At 44.6% G+C, this 14101-nt stretch overlaps 2 protein-coding genes across 5 annotated transcripts in view; one reads left to right on the top strand and one right to left on the bottom strand.

Annotated features, from left to right (window-relative positions):
• The window catches only part of fgf20b (fibroblast growth factor 20b), a gene marked incomplete at its 5' end in the record, with an annotated part of 338476 nt that overhangs the window by 207069 nt on the left and 117306 nt on the right, over window positions 1-14101 (bottom strand). The window lies entirely within an intron of this gene.
• n4bp3 (NEDD4 binding protein 3) overlaps window positions 1-14101 on the top strand; it is a 48709-nt gene that overhangs the window by 15379 nt on the left and 19229 nt on the right. Inside the window, exon 1 of one of the 4 annotated variants that reach the window (XM_080416237.1) lies at window positions 1717-1784. The exons of the other annotated variants lie outside the window; for them this stretch is intronic. The gene's annotated coding sequence lies outside the window, so the exon portion shown is untranslated. Of the gene's footprint in view, window positions 1-1716; window positions 1785-14101 lie in introns of those variants that run through there. 4 annotated transcript variants of the gene reach the window in all.

The raw sequence follows: 14101 nt of genomic DNA, 5'->3' as shown, positions 1-14101 counted from the left end.
ACACACACACACACACACACACACACACAGACAGATAGACAGACCCACACAGTCTTTATTTCCTCATTACTCCTCTGTGTCCTCCATCTTTAGTTTGTCATTCCTCTGACCTTTCTCCCTCTCTCTCTCTCTCTCTCTCTCTCTCTCTCTCTCTCTCTCTCTCTCTCTCTCTCTCTCTCTCTCTCTCTCTCTCTCTCTCTCTCTCTCTGTCTCTCTGTTTCCCTGCGGTCTGACTCTCGAGGCGACGCAGGTCCAATCCTCCTTGCTATGGTGTGATTATCCCTGAGCAAACAGCACACACTGAACCATGGTTGATGTGGCTGAAACTGGCTCTCGGGTGTCATATCAGAGAGGAGGCAGGTCTGGATTGACCGCCTCAGACCTGCTTCACATCCTGGTCCCTTTGTGTCGCAGGAACCAGGGGAACTGGTCCAACCACACTGGCCCCCTTAGAGTTTTTGTTTTAATTATCTGTGTGCGTGTGTGCGTGTGTCCGTGTGTGTGTGTGTGCGTGTGTGTGCGTGTGTGCGTCCATACACAAAGAGATGAGCAAAGGAGGAAGGGATTGAAGGAGAAAACAGTCGAGACGAGGAGTGTCAACAGGAGTTTGAATGTTGAATGAAGCGCCGGGTTCTCTGGGAATCACCACGAACGAGGCTATACCGCAGGTCAGAGGGGGTTAAGAGCTGCTGTTGTTGTTGTTGTTGTTGTTCTCACGTTCCCAAATCCGCTCACACACACAGCTGTCATAGTAGATCTTCCACTGGTGATGTCACCCAGGCAGGTATAAAGAGCTTTCTCAATAGAAACGGACCCCAGGCGGGCCCACAGGCCAGGGATCAGCTTAACCCATTAAAAACGCCTTTTAAATCCTAACCTAAGTTTTCTGAAAAATTGTTGTTCAAAAAATGTACACGTTGGCTATTCAAAAATAGCAGATATACAAGCTCACAGCGCGTCACTTCGTGCCTCGCTGCAAGCTTGTATATCTGCTATTTTTAAGAAATTGGGGGAAAAGGTTGAATAATCGATTCATCTTCAGGGGGTCCCTGGAACAAAACATTGTCAGCTGTCCATTGTCCGCGGTCAATATCAATTTGGGGGTCCTTAACAAAAATAATTAGATAGATGCTTTCCCGGATTGAAGGGTATAAGAACGCACGTGGCTTTCCAGGTCTAAATGGGTTAACCTTACTACGGCACCGCCTAGACCCGCGTAACGCCGTACTCGCATGGCCTACAGGCACAGGCCTGGGACCAGCTTTGACCGTCTCCAGTAGCTCCTATAAGACGAGTGTGACAACATCCTAAACATTCTACAGTAGCTCCCTACAGTCCATAGTATGATGTCATCCTGCAGCTTCCCAGGAGGGAGACTATATAGTTAGAAGAAGATTGACAGAATAGCTAACAGCTGCCTCCTCCCATCCACACTTCTCTCTGCTCCCTGCAACCTGAGTCTGAGCTCTCTAGACCAGCAGGAAGTCAGGTGGCAAAGGAGAGAGAGAGAGAGAGAGAGAGAGAGTGAGAGAGAGAGCGAGAGTGTGTGTGTGTGTGTGTGTGTGTGTGTGTGTGTGTGTGTGTGTGTGTGTGTGTGTGTGTGTGTGTGTGTGTGTGTGTGTGTGTGTGTGTGTGTGTGTGTGTGTGTGTGTGTGTGTGTGTGTGTGTGTGTGTGTGTGTGTGTGTGTGTGTGTGTGTGTGTGTGTGTGTGTGTGCGTGCGTGCGTGTGTGTGTGTGTGGGATTAAGAGGAGAGAGCTAGAAGAAGAAGTGGATTAACAGGCAGGTAATTATTTCTCTGTGATTTGTTTATTCATATCAATAATGGCACTTAAAACACTTAAGCCCTGCTGTGTATATACTTTGTTGTACGGCGGATACTAGTGATAAGTGCCTTATCTACAAGCTCACAATGTGTCACATCTTGATAGCATTGTGAGTGAGCTTGTAGATCTGCTGTTTTTTGAACATCTACACCCATAATAACGTGCCCAAAAAAGGGAAGCTAGGTTGAAAGATGCTTATGTGTTGAAAGAGGTTAACTCTGAATCTGAAAGTTCACTCTTTTTCAGCAGTGGTTTTGGGCTGTTCTCTGTCTTCAGTGACTTTGCTGAAGTAATGTTTTACCTAAAGCATTTGAGCTATGCAGCATATGATAATGACATTCAGATCAAAGGGGGGTGAATCAGCGTTGCATAAATGAATGCCTTTAGTTTTACTTGTTTCCCAAGCCACTGACAAGCTCAGAATTCTCTCAGATCTTGCTGCGTGTTAAAGCCAGTCTAAAGAAAGTCTTCTTCATTTGTAGGAAGGGAAGGGGAGGCAGGAGGACCCTGTTGGTTAATGACTTAGTTTAAATTTGGCTGTAGGGGAAACTCATTTGCAACGGAGATCAGTGTTGCCAGATTTCGTGAAAGTAACATTTTAACAACACCAATCTGGTACAGGGGTCACAAAATTATTCGGTCCGTGGATAAATACATATTAATTTGGGGGTCCTTGGCATGAAAATGTTTGAGAACCACTGGGAAATAGGAAACTACCCAAATAAGCAACTACACTTTAAAAAACGCAACCCGCAACTACCGATATTTACAAGCGTAAAAACAAGCCCAAAGGTTGCTTTTAATAAGCGGACATGGCAACACTGATGGAGATTAATTGAAATGAGCTCACTGTTTATTAAGCTTAATCTTTTACCCCTGGTTGATGATGTCACCTTGGACTGCCAGTCCAGTCCCAGCAAGCATCCCAATTCACTAACAGGTCTGAGCAGATACGTATGTAGATGAATAGATGGCAGACATGTTTCAGTGTCCCTCAGCAGCAGAGCCACACCGGGATTAGAGCCAGGCTGGTACTACTGGTCTGGCCAATATATCAGCCATTATTTGACTTGTTTGATGACATTCAGGGATGCCAGGTTTTAAGTGGTTTAATACAAAATACTGTACGTTTTTTCAGAGTGATTGAAAATGTTGCACTTATTGAAATAATATGGGTCAAAACATCGGTAATTGGTGGTCTGAATGTAGGACTCTCCAAAATTGGGATACAACATCGGACCCAACATTCTGGCATGGGTCGGGCTCTACGGGGCATAGACAACAATATAATGATGTGCTCTGTGTTGTGTTGTGAAACGTAATGCTTTAAAAACAAGCAAATAAAGTTTGTAATGGAAAGGAAAGATTCCATTACAAACCTCCCTTCTATTGCGGCCTTTGTTTGTTTACAGCCGCTGGTGATAGGGGCTTTATTCTTTGCTTTGGAAATCCCCAGATATCCTTCAGTGCTGTGCTGGCTGTTTCAGCCAAGCTTACAGCTAAAAGATTTCTGCAGCCTAACTAACCTTTATCTGACAGTAAAGAAAACACATTTTAGTTTTCGAGCATCGACTTTGTACCCCGAGCAACGGAACCACAACCACGTGCTGCAGAAATGTTCTCCATTACGTCTGCAATATTCCGCAGCACTATATTTTTAGCATCATATTGTGTGTGTGTGTGTGTGTGTGTGTGTGTGTGTGTGTGTGTGTGTGTGTGTGTGTGTGTGTGTGTGTGTGTGTGTGAGTGTGAGTGTGTGTGTGTGTTTGTTATCTCTCCCTGTACAACGTTTCAATACACATGGGGGCCGCTCCGGCTCGTCTTCCCTTTGTTTCTCTGCAACGTTCTTTTATTTACACCCCAACTGAGTGAGAAACAAAAAGTGCTGATTCAAACTGGACTTGGCATCAGGCTACGTCAGTGGCAGTGTTTACTACATGCCCACATGGTGCCTCATCAGTCATCAACCTGCTGTTGCAATGCAGGTGCCACAATACTGGAGAAACTAGTAGTCTCTGTTAGTGTTTATGTGGGTATTTATACCTAAATTGAATTGCATCCACTTTTTCCGTCTTCACACCAAATCTCTTCGCCAAAAAATAGCCGATCTACAAGCTCACAACGCGTCACGTTGTGAAGCGTTGTGACGCGTTGTGAGCTTGTAGATCTGCAATTTTTTGGCTAATGTTCCCTCCCTGGGGTGGTTCAACATTGCACAGCAGTGCAGACCTCTTAAATCACAATCAGCCATCCCATTAAAAACTTTCAACCCGTCGTCCCTGTTTTGGGCATGGCATTACAGGCAAAAAAGCTTCAAACATTTTCGAAAATAGCTAGATAGAATCGACAAGCTTTCCGCTGCGCGGCACCGGCGTACGGCGAAGTACGAAATAGGGCTTAAGTGGTTTAGTGAGATTAGCTCACTGTGCAGTCCATATATTTACCAAAACGGAGTGTGTGCATGCTCTCATACCACTGGTGTGTGCCTCTCTCTCTCTCTCTCTCTCACACACACACACACACACACACACACACACACACACACACACACACACACACACACACACACACACACACACACACACACACACACACACACACACACATACTGTACGCTATGTGTACTACAAGCTGTTAAGAGAAAGCAGCTCAGGTGTGGGCTGCTGCTAACGTGGGAACTACTCTTGATTTCTATCGCTGTCTGTAATCACAGAATGGTGACTCCTGTGTGAACTGTTCCAGGAACAATGGGGCCTTTTTTTAGAAACAGAGAGCGAGAGGGAGAGAGAAAGAGGGAGAGGGAGAGAGATATACTGTATATGGGGAGACAGAGAGAGAGAGAGAGAGAGAGAGAGAGGGGGGGGGGGACTACTGTACCTCTGTTCAAGTTAATCTTCCCTCTGCTCTTTATGTAATGAAATTAATTAGAAGCTTGCTCCTGTCATGCTTTCTGTCTTTATTAGCCAGACTCAGGCCTGTAGCTAATACCTGCCCCCCACCCCTATCCAGAGTATTATTATGACCCAGAATCATCAGTCATTATGTGTCCAATATTACCCACACTGGCTTCTCCTTGGAGGCTGTAATTTTAGGGTACAGGCTGCAGGGAGGGGGGGGGGGGCTGCAGAAATAACCGCCCAGGTAAATATATCCAGGTCAGGTGCAACAGAAAAGCTCATGTCTGCCTTGCGCTAAGGACCGAAAACATACCTAAACCGATATTTGGAACCAATAACCGACTTATAACCAAATAATTCAAATAAATATATACATCTTATATCAACGAATCGACCCGAAAAAGTCTGATTAACCACTTAAGCTTGTATCATACTGCGTTGTACAAAGATGGTGTACAAAAATAAGGAAAATAGCAGCTCTACAAGCTCACAAGATCTGTAGATCTGCTATTTTCACGGTGTTCATTTTGTTTTGAACAATCGTTCGTAAATCCCAATCGAGGCAAACGTTTGAAATAAATCGGGATATTGACTTGAAGTAAACGCTGATGAAGGCTGTGAGTAGCCCGAAACTCGTCCGTTTTGTCATGACTGCTGCCGTAGTGTCTCTTCTCTGCAGAGATAACAGGCCAGGTAAAAAAAAGAGAGAGAATTGAGGTCATGTGCACCAGAAGGCTCACGTTTGCCTTGGCGCTGCATGCCTCCTCACAGCGGTCGGTATGTATGGATCCATCACACATCGCCCACCTTGGCTCTGCACCAGTTATGTGACGGCACATTAATAATTACCTGGCAAGAAATGCGCGGAATGTGCCTTTCCTTTCCTCCACATTCCTCCTCGTCTCTCCCCTGCATCACACATTCTGTTCCCTGGACCTCTGCTCTCTCTCTCTCTCTCTCTCTCTCTCTCTCTCTCTCTCTCTCTCTCTCTCTCTCTAGATGTGCTGATACCTCATAGGGCTGAAAGAAGTACTGTCGGGCAGAAACCTCCTATCTACATATTCTAACTTGTGTTTTTTTCCCCCGTAAATTAACGTGCTACTTGATCATACTACGTACATACTAGCGTCACTCAAAAGTAGCAGATCCGCAAGCTCGAAACGCGGCGCGAAGCGACGCTTTTCGAGCTTGTCGATCTGCTACTTTTGCTGTTTTTGAATTAGAATCCTGAAAAGTAACAGTTTTGGACATATGAGGTTTCCACCCAACAGAGACGAGTTAATACTTAAACCCCATACGTTGTTAAAAATACTCTGTTACAAGTAAAAAAGCCTGTAAAAAGAAAATGTACAAGCTCACAATGCAACACGTTGTGAGCTATTTTTGAATAGCCAAAGTCTAAAATAGGGCTTAATTGGTATCTATGTTTTATAATAATAATCTGAAAAGTAACTAGTAACTAAAGTTTTCAAATAACTGCAGTGGAGTAAAAAGTACAATGTATGTCTCTGAGATGTAGTGGAGTAGAATTATAAAGTATAAAAATGTAACCTCAAAATAGTACAGTACTTGAGTAAATGTACTTAGTTACTTTCCACCACTGATCATAGCAAATACCAGGCAAATGCGCGCATGGTCTATCCAACTTAATCCAAGTTCTGCTTGCTTATCAGGTGGAGGAGATGTAAATAGAGAACTTGGACCAGATCCAGGATTACCGGTAAATCAATCATATGTGACTATAATGTTTGCTCTCTCACAAAAATTCCAAACCCAGCTGTGTGAGAACAAATTGCTGCCTGTCATTTATACTAGTTTTGGGAATGCAGGTAATGTTTAAGAACAGACCTGCTGTGACAGAGCGGTAAACAGAATAGGGAACCTTGTTTAACCGAAGCTCACGTTTAGAAACGTCCATATTGACTTGAAAGAGCCGCTTGTTTGGTTTGAACCACTTGAGCCCTACAGTATGTATATACTTTGTCGTATACCTGTTACCCATAAACCCACCGAATCTGTCGCTGAACACATCGGAAGTGTCAGTCGCAAAACCGTCCAGTCAGTATCACTGTAACAAAGCCCCACACAAACAAACCCATGTCGACCCTGTGCGTGTGCTGAAAACTCTCCTATTCTACAGCACAAGACCTATGTTTTTAAACCGTGGTATTGTACTATACATTACATAATAGTATATAGGATGATTTCCACTGTAAATGGAAGACAGTAATGCGACCTTTAACCCGATGGCTTTGCTGTTCCCCTGTGTGTTGTCTTTCACACTGGAAACGTGGTTTATGTAACATCAGTCAGACCGGAATCAATACGGACCAATGGAACCGCTCACCCAAGATAACCTCAGCGCTGCTACTGTGGTTGACGGCCGGTAATTCGATTCTGTTGCAGAGCTGCAACAATACTGTACTGTCAGCAATGTCAATAAAGGCCAGAATGTGCAGTCCAGACAGGGCCACAGATTGTTTAATCAGTCCAAATGCTCTATTGGCAAATTGTCAGGACTCGGGCGTTTGATGTAGCCTGTTTTTAGTCTCTCACAGTTGGAAGTCTTACATAAGTATTTTTTTACGGTGTGGCGGCTCAGGGCCAAGCAGTGATTCTCAACCTTTTGAATTTCAAGGACCCGTGTTTAATATGTATTAGGCCACGGACCCCTGTTTGATCGTTCAAAGCTGTGTATAGCAAGGATGGGACACTGTTGACCTCGGAACAAGGAAGTTGTCGGGCGGTGGTGGGAGGAACACTTTGAGAAACTCCTAAACCCGATAAACCCATCCTGTCTGTCGGCAGAGAGATGACAGCACCAAGGGTGATGGGGGACAGACATCAGTTTCCCAGGAGGAAGTCACTGATGTAGTTAAACAGCTTCACAGAGGCAAACCCCCCGGGATTGATGAGATCTGTCCAGAAATGCTCTGGGTGTTGAGGGGCTGTCGTGTTTGACACATGGAAGTCTCGGACAGTACCGAAGGATTGGCAGACCGGGATGGTGGTCTCACGTTTCAAAAACGGGGACCAGAAGGTATGCGCCAATTATAGAAGTGTCACACGACTACTCATTCTCCCTGGGAAAGGCTACACTAAGGCACCAGAAAGGAGGGTCCGGCCCATAGTCAAATCTCAGATCCAGGAGGAACAATGCAGATTCCGTCCTGCGGGAGTATGAGGTGAGGTGGACCCTGTTAAGAGCCATCCAATCCTTGTACTCCCAAAGTGAGAGCTGTGTCCAGGTTTTCGGCGGTAAGGCCTAATTTATGCCTGTTGCGAGTCGAAAATAGCAGACGTACAAGCTTACAACACGTCACGTCCGCACTGCGTTTTGAGCTTTTAGATCGGCTATTATCGAAACGCGACACCATCCTGTGATGAAATATTAATCAGGGCTTAATCTGGACTCGTTCTCGGTGGGGGTTGGCCTACCACCAGGGCTGCGGATTGTCACCTATCTTGTTTGTGACATTCATGGACAATATCTCAAGACACAGTTGTGGAAGAAGAAGAGTATGCGGTCCGGTTGGCGGAGGATTGTATCACTGCTTTATGCAGATGATGTGGTCCTGATGGCACCATCGGCCCGTGACCTCCAGCTCTCACTGGATCAGTTTGCGGCAGAGTGTGAAGCGGCTCCAAATATGAGGCCATGTTTCTCAGCAGGAAACCAGTGGATTGCTCTACTCGTCCGGGTAGAGAATAAGGTCTTATGTGCCAAGTGAAGGAATTCAAGTATCTCTGGGTCTTGTTCACAAGTGAGGACGGAGCGGGAGATCAGCTGGAGAATCGGAGCAGCAAAAGCTGCACTGTTGTGATGAAAAGAGAGAGCTGGGCCACAAGGCAAAGCTGACGGACGGACAGGCAGACAGACGGACCGATATCACAGCCTCCTTATAGCACCAGGGGGCCCAGAGCTGCACACTAGTTATTGGATGTTCTTTCACTGCTGCCAAACATTCTGTGCTGAGTCGGAGAAAAGTATGTGCAACCTTAGGGGGTTAAACAGTAGGTTAATACTAACCTATAAGAATTGAAGCTACAGTGCGTGGCATGTGTGCATTTCTGTATCGACTAAGACTCAGTTGCGTTTTTCACTCTTTTTTCCGACACACCAACTTCTCTGAGCAGCAAGAGCTGCCCCAAATTGGAGGCATTTTCCCTAATTGGGCAGGGCCACCTCATCAAGACCCTTGGAATAAAGCCAGTGTTGTCAGCTCGTCCGCTCCCTCGCATGTCTGTGTGTCAGTCTCAATAGGGCCCTGTATCCTAATAACTATGATCCAATGGGACCTATATGGCCTCCTCCAATGCTCCAGCAGTGGTCATCAATGGAGACAGTGTGAGCCAGAGAGGATAAACACTGGGGCCTTCAGCTTTTGGGGGTCACTCATGTCTGACCGCCACAGAGCAAGGCTATGCATCGTGTCTCACATAAAGAGCCGTAAACATGTCCACTACTATGACGGAGCATGTGGCAAATATAGGGGCTGTCACTCAGAGTAGAACGAGAAAAGAAACCGCCTCGAGGCAATTCAGCCAGACGCCGGCTTTCACCAAACTTCAGAGTAGCCTGTATTCTGTGCCTGTGACTGTATGTAATGTAGCGTGTGATGAGTACAAAGTGTCACACATCCGTGACATCTGACTGGACGTCAGATGTCACAAAGTGCGTGACACTTGGGTGATATGGGCCTACTACATGACCCGATGACACCAAGCTCTCTTCCTAGCGTTTCTGGAAGGGAGAGGGATAATTTATGACCTTCCTTGTTCAACACGTTCTCTCCTCGGAATGGCCTTAGGGTCCATGGGGCAGGAAGGAGGTCTGTCCGTATGTCTGTCTGGCATCCATAATGAATAACCTGCTGACAATTAGAGGGCTGGCTGTGCTGCCGACGTGCCCCCGAGCAAGAGCGGCTCGCTCGCTCCCTCGCTCACTCATTACTCCACACAGCATCAAACAGGATAGCTGTGGTGCTGCGTTTCTCGTCTAGCTTATTTCTCTCCCAGCTGACGCTGACGCCGCGTCCTCATCTGAGCGCACGCACTTAATAAGGAAGCTTGATACACCTCCGCACCACCCAATCTAATGGTCGAGTTGTGAGCTTGTAGATCAGCTATTTTCACAATGTTTGGATCTTTCTTATATTTGACAATTTGGCCAATGTTTTTATTGTATAGTTTGTTGATTACTTTTGATGCAGTAATGGTCTTTTTTATTTTATTTTATTTATTTAGGTATTACAATTAAGAGTACTTACATCGTCACTTTACTGTCATCAGGGGACAGTAAAAAAATCATGTGGGTCCACAGGTTGACCACTGCCCTAATGCACTGATTCTCAAACTTTTACATTTCAAGGACCCTTGCAGTTTGGTATGAATTAGGCCACGGAGACCCATAACTTTGACAGTGTGCATGGGTCCATTTAGTTCCATTTGCACACTGTCAGAGTTACAGACCTATAAGTGTACATTTTTGTTAACTATCAATCATTAAGATGGGGACCCCCTGGAACGCCCTCAAGGACCGCTGAGGTGGAGCCTGGACCCCATGTTGAGAAACAGTGCACTAATGCAGCGATTCCCAAATAATTGAGAAAATACAAAATTGACTGATGGATCGTTAAAATATACATGCTCTGAAAATGCACGGCCCATAGTCAAATCTCAGATCCCACCCATCTGACCACTTAACTTAAGTGGTCAGATGGGTGGGCCGCGAACACTTTATAGAGTTTTTTCAAGTGGGCCCCGATCCAGAAAAGCTTGAGAACTACTGCACTATAATGTACGCATGGAGCTGCGCTAATGCAGTGGATGGAGTCGTAATAGTGCAGCTATTGATCGTCTTATATCCACTGCATGGAGTCTGGTGGGGCCTACTTAGTCCCGGCTCTTCCGGATCTCTCAAAGTGATTCTGTGCCCCCCCCGCGCTCCCTGTAGTGCTGACAGACCCGAACCATCAGCGCTTGACATTAATCACACAGTCTCTCTCCTGGCATAATTGGTCTGGTTGAAAAGTGTCAGCCGACACTAGGATCGCTCCTGTCGGTGTCTCTCATGATGCTGAGTCAAATCCCCGCAAACCTGAAGACGTCCCTCCGCCGCAGCGGTGGGACAGCTGCTGACGGCTACCCACTGACACAGGCTGTCAGAGAGAGAGAGAGACAGAGAGAGAGACAGAGAGAGAGAGAGAGAGGGACTAGTAGAAATTGAATGTATTACAGTGGCTCTCTGCCAAATAGAATAAATTATACTAGTAGCCTACTTAGCTATGCATACTAACTGAAATCATAAGTGTGGTGCACAGCACCGCATCGCAGCCAGTGCAGCTTTCCACAGAGCTTACATAACGGCTCTGAGGGTGCATCACGCCGTGTGGGAGTTTCATATGAGACCCGCAACGTACCCCCCCCCACCTCCTTCCCCCCACATGAATGTAAACAAACTTTGATCAAAGAGCAGCAGAGAAGAGGATGCTCTCTTCAGGGGCAAAGGGCAAGGTACTTGAGCTCTGCAGGTATGCGCTTATCTGTACGGCATGGCTCTCGTAGAACGGCTACTTTAGCTATTTTTGTATGCCAACCATTGTACAACGAAGTATAACACAGGGTTAAGTTGTTCATCAGACTATTGTTCATCAGACTACTTTTGACGATTATAAAACATTATTTGATTTTATTTGTGACGATTCATTGATAATACATGATTTATTTTATTATTATTATTATTATTATTATTATTATCATTATTATTATTATTATTATTATTATTATTATTATTATTATTATTTTATTAACCAGAAAAACCTGCTTCTCGATTATTCAATTAACCTACATGAGCAAGAGTAAGTCGGTTATTGGCTCTAAACATCGGTTTCGGTATATTTTCGGTTATAATGATTGCCCGGCCCTAGCTCATCTGTGCAACATAGCTCTTATTTTGCGGGAGGGGGTTTCAGGGCACTGCCCACTGCCCACTCATCCAACTGTGAGTGTGCATTCAAGGGGAGTTTTGTGCATCAAATAAATGAATAAAAGAGGACGAGCTCAAGCTTGTGTTTTTTGAAAAGCATCTGTGGAATTTGGCTACCCTCTCCGCCTCACACATACAGAGCGGTTATCCGTTTGTCTCTGGGTGTGTGTGTGGGGGGGATGGGGTTGGGGTTGGGGGGCTTGTGGAGGTTGAAATGCCCCCCCCCTCTCAGGGCTTCAAGGGCTCCAGTGAATGCATTGTTTGAGAGCTGAGCTGAATATTTTAAGAGAGTGTCCTTGGAGAGCTGGTCTCTCTCAGACTATAGCCCAGGCCGGACCGTTTTGTCTTCTCCGTGACAGTTGTCAAGCAACCATTATATGGTCACTGTCTTAGTGGAAACCTTGTATGTCCAAAACCGTAACTTTTCAAGAAGTGGACTAAAAGAAGTTCTTGTTGGTTCAATTGGTTCAATATTTATAAAAGCCAAAGACACACTTAACCACTTTAACTTAAACTTTCAAAACCTCAAGAATAGCAACAATTGCTGACCTGATCTTGTAGATCTGCTATTGTCTCTACTTTTACACATCACTGTTGTACGACAAAATAATGTTGAAATATGGAGATACAAGGTTGCTGCCCGACAGCGACGATATGGTTTTCTAGTGAGTTAGACCTTTGGTCTGGGAGAACTCCAAACCAGACGTATTCAGGTCACTTCACAGAAGCATCAAGCAAGGTTGCAGACCTCAGATCCCATTATTTGTCTTTTTAAAGCTAATAAGGTACTGACGCAATCATATTGGATTTCTTTTGTTTGTTTGTTTGTTTGTTTGAAAATAGCGTTATTGCTAGAGGAATGATAATACAAGTGGACTCAAATATAATACAAAAAAACATACTGACAAAAAAATACAATTGTCAGATTTGAAACAATATTTTAGGCTGATCTAATCTAATCTGAGGACCAGGGCAGGTTACTTAAAAAAAAAGATTACATTATTCAAATTAATCTCAATGAAAATATTTCAGTTCAGCTAGAAATATAGAGGCATTTCCGCTGTTGCTTACAGCCAACCAGATCAGATAATGGTAAAATGTGAACCCTAATTTTAATCTTGATCAAAGGCAAGACCTTTAGGTGCAGCTTTTCCTTTAACACCTATACGTTGTTAGACCTTTCAAGCCGGGAACACCTCTGTGTCACATTAGCTGTTGCTATACCGTATATATATAGCAACACAATGTTTTTCAGAAAACTTGTGTCAGGATTTAGAAGGCGTTTTTAGAATCGGCCTCAGGTCTAAACGGGTTAACAAAAAAAGCACATCACAGTGGAGCATCAATCAAGAGCAGCACACGTTTCAATTAGTCCACCTTTCTGAGGATGGTAGAAAGACCTGCTTTGACCTGTGTGTGTGTGTGTGTGTGTGTGTGTGTGTGTGTGTGTGTGTGTGTGTGTGTGTGTGTGTGTGTGTGCGTGTGCGTGTGTGTGTGCGTGTGTGTCAGCAACCCTGCCTTGGCTAGTCAGGGCTGAGTTGTAAATCTCTCTCCTTACCCGGGGCCCATAAACCACAAGGCAATTATGGAAAACAACTGGACGCAAGATTTTTTCAGTCCTGTAAGATTTGCGGTCGCAGCTTAAAAGCGTTTTTATCCTTCAATCTCCAGCCAGCCCCCCCCCCCCACACTCTGACATGCCCTCTGAACCAGTGGTGGAACGTAACTAGGTACATTTACTCCAGTACAGGACTTAAATACAATTCTGAGGTACTTTTACTTTACTGGAGTATGTCCATTTTGAAATACTTGATGCTTCTACTCTACCACTACATCTCAGAGGCAAATATTCTAGTTTTTACTCCACTACAGTTATTTGACAACTTAAATGATTATATACTTTGCAGATTAAAATTATTATTACAAAAACATATATTTAACCGCTTAAGCCCTATGTTATACTTGGGCTATTCAAAAATAGCCGATCTACAAGGCACACTCACAACGCGTCACATCAGCTTCTAGATCTGCTATTTTTGAACGAATTTGACAAATTTTGAAAATAATGAATTACTTGTACTTTTGGTTCCTTTGTACTCTAGTTTACGTTTGAAAGTTGTATGTATTTTTTCATAAATTAATGCCCTACTTCAGCATACAAGAGTGTCACTATTTTTAAAACGCTTTTAAAATCATAATAAAAAGGCACAGGTTTTGGACATACAAGCTTGTCCTCCCGACAGCATGGTATTATCGACGTTTTCAGCGAGTGGCCTTTCCAATAGTTCCTGAGCAATGTTCTCGCTCTGAGCTTCCTGTTGCTTATTGATCCTCGTCTTTGACAGATACCAGAACAAACATCTAAAAAACATGACCCACGGCCCTTAGGTTT

The sequence above is a fragment of the Gymnoscopelus braueri genome, assembly GCF_963280865.1.
Source record: "Gymnoscopelus braueri genome assembly, chromosome: 20".
NCBI lineage: Eukaryota > Metazoa > Chordata > Actinopteri > Myctophiformes > Myctophidae > Gymnoscopelus > Gymnoscopelus braueri.
The sequence above is the reverse complement of the archived record's forward strand: the minus strand, read 5'-3'. Positions and strand labels throughout refer to the sequence as shown.